This window comes from Rhincodon typus, unplaced genomic scaffold (genome assembly GCF_021869965.1).
Source record: "Rhincodon typus isolate 14 unplaced genomic scaffold, sRhiTyp1.1 hic_rhity00003281, whole genome shotgun sequence".
Lineage (NCBI taxonomy): Eukaryota > Metazoa > Chordata > Chondrichthyes > Orectolobiformes > Rhincodontidae > Rhincodon > Rhincodon typus.
Genome location: NW_025968919.1, coordinates 1 through 7,516, shown reverse-complemented (window position 1 = coordinate 7,516; position 7,516 = coordinate 1). Strand labels below are relative to the sequence as shown.

Genomic DNA, 7,516 nt, shown 5'->3' with positions numbered 1-7,516 from the left:
GTGGAAGAGTTCTTGGTGATAAGAAAGTATCCAGGTTGTTGGCAGTTAATGTGGTGCTGACTAATGTTTGGGAAGGAGAATAAAACTCAGTATTGAAATGCGGGTTAATAGCAGGTATTGAGATTCTAAGGGCAAATACTAAAGTTATCTGGTAAACAGCATGAAATTATGGGAGGATCTTGGGCTGTCCATGGAGTTGTCCATCAGTGATTGTGTGTTTACGGGATTGGATGTATAGATTAGGAAGACATGGCTAAGAACAAAATCAATGTTGCATGCAATTATTGTAATGTGGTAACCCGAGAGGCATAGACAGAACTGTGACCAATAGGTGATGGCACAAGGATGAAGATCAGGTTTATGGTTTTGAGAAAGTGGTAGATAAGCGAGTGTTTCTGTTGACTGTATTGGCTGGAATTATGCAGAACATGCTGCCAATTAGGGTGGTGCAAGCAGAGATAATCAATGAATTGATGAGTGAAATTATATCAGAACCTGAGGAAAATAAACTTGCAGGGGTTTGGGGGCAGACATGAAATGAGACATATGGGATTGTGCGACAGAGTGGACTCACTGGGCCAAGTGGCCTCTTTCTGTGGCATATTGCATCTTGTTTTGTACTTGCTTAACCTCTTCTAGTCGTTGGCTCCAGGGGTTAAATCATTATTTAGGTAAATCTGCTCTGCACCCCCACTGGTTGTCATTCCACGGCAGAACATTATGTTCACTGTTTCATATTGGGTTCTGCGGAAGCACCCTGGCAGAAAAGGCAAACATTTCTCTCGGTTCTCTTTGCTGTGATAAAGGAAGGCACCACATGCTCTCTGCCACACCTTACCCCATAAAACATTCTTGCCAAGTGCCCAACGCAAAACAGTGAACTCTTTGTCCCTCCATCCCCGCCTCGGTCCGCAATGCAAAAGTGAACATTTTCTCCCCTTCCCGCCCCCACCAATGCAAAACAGTGACCACTGTCCACTGTCCACCCCGCCCCCTATGAGCCCAACATAAAACAGTGACCATTCTCCCGTTATCACGTAGGACATTGCCCCCAATAAAGATAGCGGTGGTAATCTGGGGCGTCTCGCCGCCTGAGGCCAGCAGACCTTTTCCCGCTTACTGCAAAAGCCTGACCAAGATGTTCGCATTCGGATCTATAGTGGTATGCAACCGGTTTATAAAACCTGCACTCTACACTGAGTTCATTTGTCTCCTGATGCCCCTGTCTCCTCATTTTACCGGCGCCTGCAAAACGTGCGTTCACCCAATCACATCAATCACGGTGGCACTGCGCCTGCGTGTGCCCAACGGGAAACACCGTCACATGCTGCCGTGTAGCTCCGCCCCTCATTAATTCCGATTGGTGGGAGGGCCAGCCATGGTCAATCGGTCATTCAGTCTTCCAGCCACTCCCCTTCCCCTCCGATTGGGCCAAATTTGCCGTCAAACCCTGGGTAAACAAACAGGAGGGAAAACACAGCAAGTCAGGCGGCATCTGGAGGAGGAGATTTCAACATTTCGGGTATTACCCTTCAGCCCTGTGTTATCACAGCCTCCTGTTGTCTACCTTAGATTCCAGCATTTGCAGTTTTGTTTTGTCTCTAACCAAGTCAGTGCGCGGGAACCATTGTAAGATGGAGCATAAGCAGTTTTCCCTGTTGTTTCCTGCCGTTCCTCATCTCCAGGAGTGAGCGTGAGAGTTCACTTTGAGGTGAGGAAGAAATGTGTCCCAACCGCTCTCCTCCATGGTTCACAGCTCCTAGACCCGGAACACAAGCTCCTTTACAACTGGGTTTACAGTAAGCAAGAACAATGGGGAGTGATGCAAGTGGGCTGTCAAGTTTAAGTTTCCAATTTGAAAATGACTGTGGCTCATTATGGTCCTAGAATGTAAACCGTTTGTGTGATATTACTGTTCATTTCAGTGTACAGCAATAATAGCAGCAACTTCCATTACTTACAGGGCTATTCAGAAAAATAAGAGCGAGACAAACAATGTTAAAAAGGCAAGCTTAAAGGCTTTGTGCCTTAATGCGCAGAGCATTTGTAATAAAGTGGATGAACTCATCGTGCAGATAGATGTAAATGGATTAGACATATTTGGGATTTCGGAGACATGGCTGCAGGATGACCAGGGATGGGAACTGAATGTCCCAGAGTAATCAGTATTTCAGAAGGACAGGCAAAAAGTAAAAGGTGGTGGAGTGACATTGCTGGTTAAAGAGGAAATTAACACAATAGTGAGAAAGGATATTAGCTCTGACAATGTGGAGTCTGTATGGGTAGAAGTGAGAAATACCATGGGGGAAAAAAAAACATTGGTGGGTGTCATATATAGACCCCCAAACCTGCAGTGGTGATATTGGGAATGGTATTAAACGGAAAATTAGTGATGCATGTGTTAAGAGAATATCGGTGATCCTGGGTGATTTTAATCTGCACATAGATTGGGCAAATCAAATTGGCCACAATGCCATAGAGGAGGGATTCCTGGAGTGTATATGGTATGGTTTTCTTGACCAATATGTGGCGGAACCAACTAGAAAGCAGGCCATTTTAGACTGGGTACTGTGGCTGTGGTACAATCTGGCTGTGCGAGACCCCTCGGGGATGAGCGACCATAACATGATAGAATTTTTTTATCAAGATGGAGAGTGAGGTAGTTGATTTGGAGACAAGGGTGCTAAATCTTAATGAAGGAAACTGATGATATGAGATGTGAGTTGGCCTTGATGGATTGTGGAGAGTCACTTAAAGGGATGACAGTGGACAGGCAATTGCAAACATTCAAGGAATGCATGGGGGAACTGCAACAACTGTTTATTCCTGCCTGGTGCAGAAGCAAAATGAGTAAGAGGGCCAATCCATGGCTTACAAAGGAAATTAGACATATTATCCAATCCAAGGAAGAAACATACTGATTGGCCAAGAAAAATAATATGTCTGAGGATTAGGAGCAGTTTAGGATTCAACAAAGAAGGACCAAGGGATTGATTAAGAAGGGGAAAATACAGTATGAAAGTAAACATGCAGGGAACATAAAAACTGACACTAAGAATTTCTATAGGTACGTGAAGAGAAAGAGATTGGTGAGGACAAATGTAGATCCCCTTCAGAGAGAAACAGGGAAGTGCATATTGGGGAACAAATAAGTGTCTGAGCAACTGAATACATATTTTGGTTCTGTCTTCACAAAAGTTGACACAAATCAGGTACCAGAAATGTTGGAGAATGCAAGATTTTGTGAGAGGGAAAATTGAAGGAGATCAATATTAGTAGAGAAATGGTACTGGGAAAATTGATGGGATTGTAAGTGGATAAATTCTCAGGGCCTGATAATGTATATCCCGTAGTAGTTAAGGAGGTGGTTTTAGAAATAGTGGATACATTGGTGGTCAACTTCCAGGATTCTATAACTCTAGAACAGTCCCTGCAGATTGGAGGGTCGTTAACGTCACTCCAATATTCAAAATGTGATGTCAAGAGCAAACAAGGAATTATAGACCAGTAAGCCTAACATCCATAGTGGGGAAAATTCTCAAATCCATTATGAAAGGCTTTATAGTGGAGCATTTAGAAAGCAGTGGCAGGATGGATTTATGAAGGGGAAATCATTCTTGACAAATTTGTTGGAACTCTATGAATATATAACTTATACAGTTGACAAAGTGGAGCCAGTCAAAGTGGTATATGTGGACTTTCAGGAAGTGTTTGACAAAGTCCCGCATTATAGATTATTGTGCAAGATTAAAGCACATGAGATTGGGGAAAGTGTATTGAGATGAATAGAAAACTGGTTGGCAGAGAGGTTGGCAGAGTAGGAATTAATGGATCCTTTTAATGGAAGAATATCGGGAAAGTAGGACCAATCTGAAACAAGGAATTAAGAGGGCTAAAAGGGGTCATGAAATATCTTTAGCAAACAGGGTTAAGGAAAATCCCAAAGCCTTTTATTCATACATAAGGAGCAAGAGGGTAACTAGAGAAAGGGTTGGCCCACTCAAGGACAAAGGAGGGTAGTTATGCAAGGAGTCAGAGAAAATGAGTGAGATTCTTAATGATTACTTTGCATCGGTATTCACTGAGGAGAGGGGCATGACGGATGTTGAGGTTAGGGATAGATGTTTGATTACTCTAGGTCAAGTCGGCATAAGGAGGGGGGAAGAATTCTAAACTGCATTAGGGTGGACAAGTCCCCAGGTCCAGATGGAATCTATCCCAGGTTTCTGAGGGAAGCAAGAGAGGAAATAGCTGGGGCCTTAACAGATATCTTTGCAGCATCCTTGAGCACGGGTGATGTCCCAGAGGACTGGAGAATTGCTAATGTTGTCCCCTTGTTTAGGAAGGGTAGCAAGGATAATCCAGGTAATTATAAACCAGTGAGCCTGACTTCAGTGGTGGGGAAGCTGCTGGAGAAGATACTGAGGGATAGGATCTATTTACATTTGGAAGAAAATGGGCTTACTAGTGATAGGCAGCATGGTTTTGTGCAGGGAAGGTCATGTCTTACCAACTTGATAGAATTCTTTGAGGAAGTGACAAAGTTGATAGATGAGAGAAGGGCTGTGGATGTCATATGTATGGACATCAGTAAGGTGTTAGATAAGGTTCCCCATGGTAGGCTGATGGAGAAAGTGAAGTCACATGGGGTCCAGGGTGTACTAGCTAGATGGATAGAGAACTGGCTGGGCAACAGGAGACAGAGAGTTGTAGTGGAAGGGAGTTTCTCAAAATGGAGAACTATGACCAGTGGTGTTCCACAGGGATCCATGTTGGGACCACTGTTGTTTGTGATGTACATAAATGATCTGGAGAAAGGTATAGATGGTCTGATTAGCAAGTTTGCAGATGACACTAAGATTGGTGGAGTAGCAGATAGTGAAGTGGACTGTCGGAGAATGCAGCAGGATAGAAATAGATTGGAGAGTTGGGCGGAGAAATGGTAGATGGATTTCAATCCAGGCAAATGCGAGGTGATGCATTTTGGAAGATCCAATTCAAGAGCGAACTATACGGTAAATGGTAAAGCCCTGGGGAAAATTGATGCACAGGGAGATTTGGGTGTTCAGGTCCATTGTACCCTGAAGGTGGCAACGCAGGTCGATAGAGTGGTCAAGAAGGCATACAGCATGCTTTAATTACTCGGACGAGGTATTGAGTACAAGAGTTGGCAGGTCATGTTACAGTTGTATAGGACTTTGGTTCGACCACATTTGGAATACTGTGTACAGTTCTGGTCGCCACATTACCAAAAGGATGTGGATGCTTTGGAGAGGGTGCAGAGGAGGTTCACCAGGATGTTGCCTGGTATGGAGGGCGCTAGCTATGAAGAGAGGTTGAGTAGATTAGGATTATTTACATTAGAAACACGAAGGTTGGTGGGGGGGGACCTGATTGAGGTCTACAAAATCATGAGAGGTATAGACAGGATGGTTAGCAAGAAGCTTTTTCCCCGGAGTGGAGGACTCAATTACTAGGGGTCACGATTTCAAGGTGAGAGGGGAAAAGTTTAAGGGAGATATGCCTGGAAAGTTCTTCACGCAAAGGGTGGTGGGTGCCTGGAACGCATTGCCAGCGGAGGTGGTAGAGGTGGGCACAATAGCGTCATTTAAGATGTATCCAGACAGATACATGAATGGGCAGGGAGCAGAGGGATACAGATCCTTGGAAAATAGGCAACAGGTTTAGATAGAGGATCTGGATCGGCGCAGGCTTGGAGGGCCGAAGGGCCTGTTCCTGTGCTGTAATTTTCTTTGTTCCTTGTTCTAGCACTCAAGAAACCCGAAACCATCCAGCACAATGCAGTCCTGGTGCTCCATTCGGTACCTTCAGCATTTACTCCCTTCACCACTGAATTATAGTGGCAGCAGAGTGCACCATCTACAAGATGCACTGCCGTTATTCACCCCCTCCCCTTTGAGAGCACCTTTCAAGCGTTGTAACTGTACCACCTGGAAGTACAACAGTAGAAGATGCATTGAAATGCCACCATCTGCTAGTTCCCCTCTAAGATGCATACCCACCTGATTTGGATTGAAATTAGCAATGATCTCATTGAGTGGTGCAGTGAAATTGATGAGCCAAAAAGCACTTGTCTGCTGTACATCTTCTGTCATGATTTTTTTAAAAAAAATGTTGATTAATTCAGTGACCAGACTTGTACTCAGTCCTCTAGCTGTTCTCTAAATTGGTGTTTGTTGAAGCTCCAGCATCATCTCCTGGTCTTATATTCCAGCCTGTGGTTAAGAACAGAAAGTATCCCAAAACCCTCTAGATCATCTGATCTCCCTGTCCAAACACCTTCAGGAATCTGTAAAAGTCCACTCCAAGGTGTCTTTGACCCTCTGCACGACTCAGTATTCCCATTTTTCATTGTTCACGCTCCCTGAATTCATTATCATTCTCTTTTCTGTTTGAGTTCCATTCACCATTTTTTTTCTTTCCACCTGATTGATATCTCCCTGCAGTCCATGGTTTTCTTCCTCATGGTCAACAACATGATTATTTATTGCATGTCATCTGCAAACTTCTAAAAAGTGGTTCCTACAAACAGGTTTTAATGATTGTTTTAGATCAGAAAAAAAGTGGAAGTCCACTGGAGAAAAACTGAAAGGACTGCAGTTGCTGTAAATCAGAAATAAATAAAAAAGCAGAAATTGCTGGAAAAAGGTCAGCAGAACTGGCAGCATCTGCGGAGAGAAATCAAAGATAACATTTCAGCGCGACTAACCCTCAGAATTTCACTGGAAACAGGCATCCAGATATAGTTCACTCTTAGTTGGGAATTCACAGCAGCAATAACAGCAGGATATAACCCTCGCTGTCGTATGTGAATTTGCTGGTGTCTCCGGAGTTTGTTTTTCTGAGTGATCCCTTCCCACATATGGGACTGGTGAACAACCTCTCCCCAGTGTGACTGAGTAAATGAGTTTCCACCTCAGTGGGTAATTGAATCCTTCCCTCAGTCCCCACATTTCTCTGGTTTATCTGTGATGTGGGTGTCCTTGTCTCTATTCAGATTGGGCGATCAGGTGAATTCAAGTCCTTGCAGACAGAAGACCCATTTTTCCCTGTTGTGAATGTGTTTTGATTCTTCCTTATTCTCCCACGGGATGTGGGTATCGCTGGTCAGGACAGCATTTGTTGTTCATCCCTAATTCACCTTGAACTGATGTCAGAGGACACTTAGGGGTCAACCACATTGTTGTGGGTCTGGGGTCACTTGTGTGCCAGATTGGGGAAGGACTTCACTCCTGAAGGGACATGAATGAATGGGATTTCAGAAAATTAAAGTCATGGTCTCTGTTCCTGAAATTTGGTTAACATTCCAGACTGCAGCAGCTGTTGTGTCTCGGATAACTAGGAGATATATCACCACGACACTGCTATCTCCCTGCTGCATTGCATCATTGCAGAGAATAACTTTCACTGTTCAGATCAACCCAGGATGACAGAGAACAGGAGAAGGCCATTCGGACCATCACGCCAGTGTTAGTTCCTGGTGAGAAAGGGATTG

The 7,516-nt window shown here is 44.1% G+C and overlaps 1 long non-coding RNA gene across 1 annotated transcript in view; it reads left to right on the top strand.

Moving 5' to 3' along the window:
• LOC125481715 overlaps window positions 1-331 on the top strand; it is a 1,322-nt gene extending 991 nt beyond the window's left edge. Inside the window, exon 2 of the long non-coding RNA XR_007261441.1 lies at window positions 35-331. This is a non-coding gene — a long non-coding RNA (uncharacterized LOC125481715). The remainder of the gene's footprint in view (window positions 1-34) is intronic.
• Window positions 332-7,516: the final 7,185 nt, after the last annotated feature.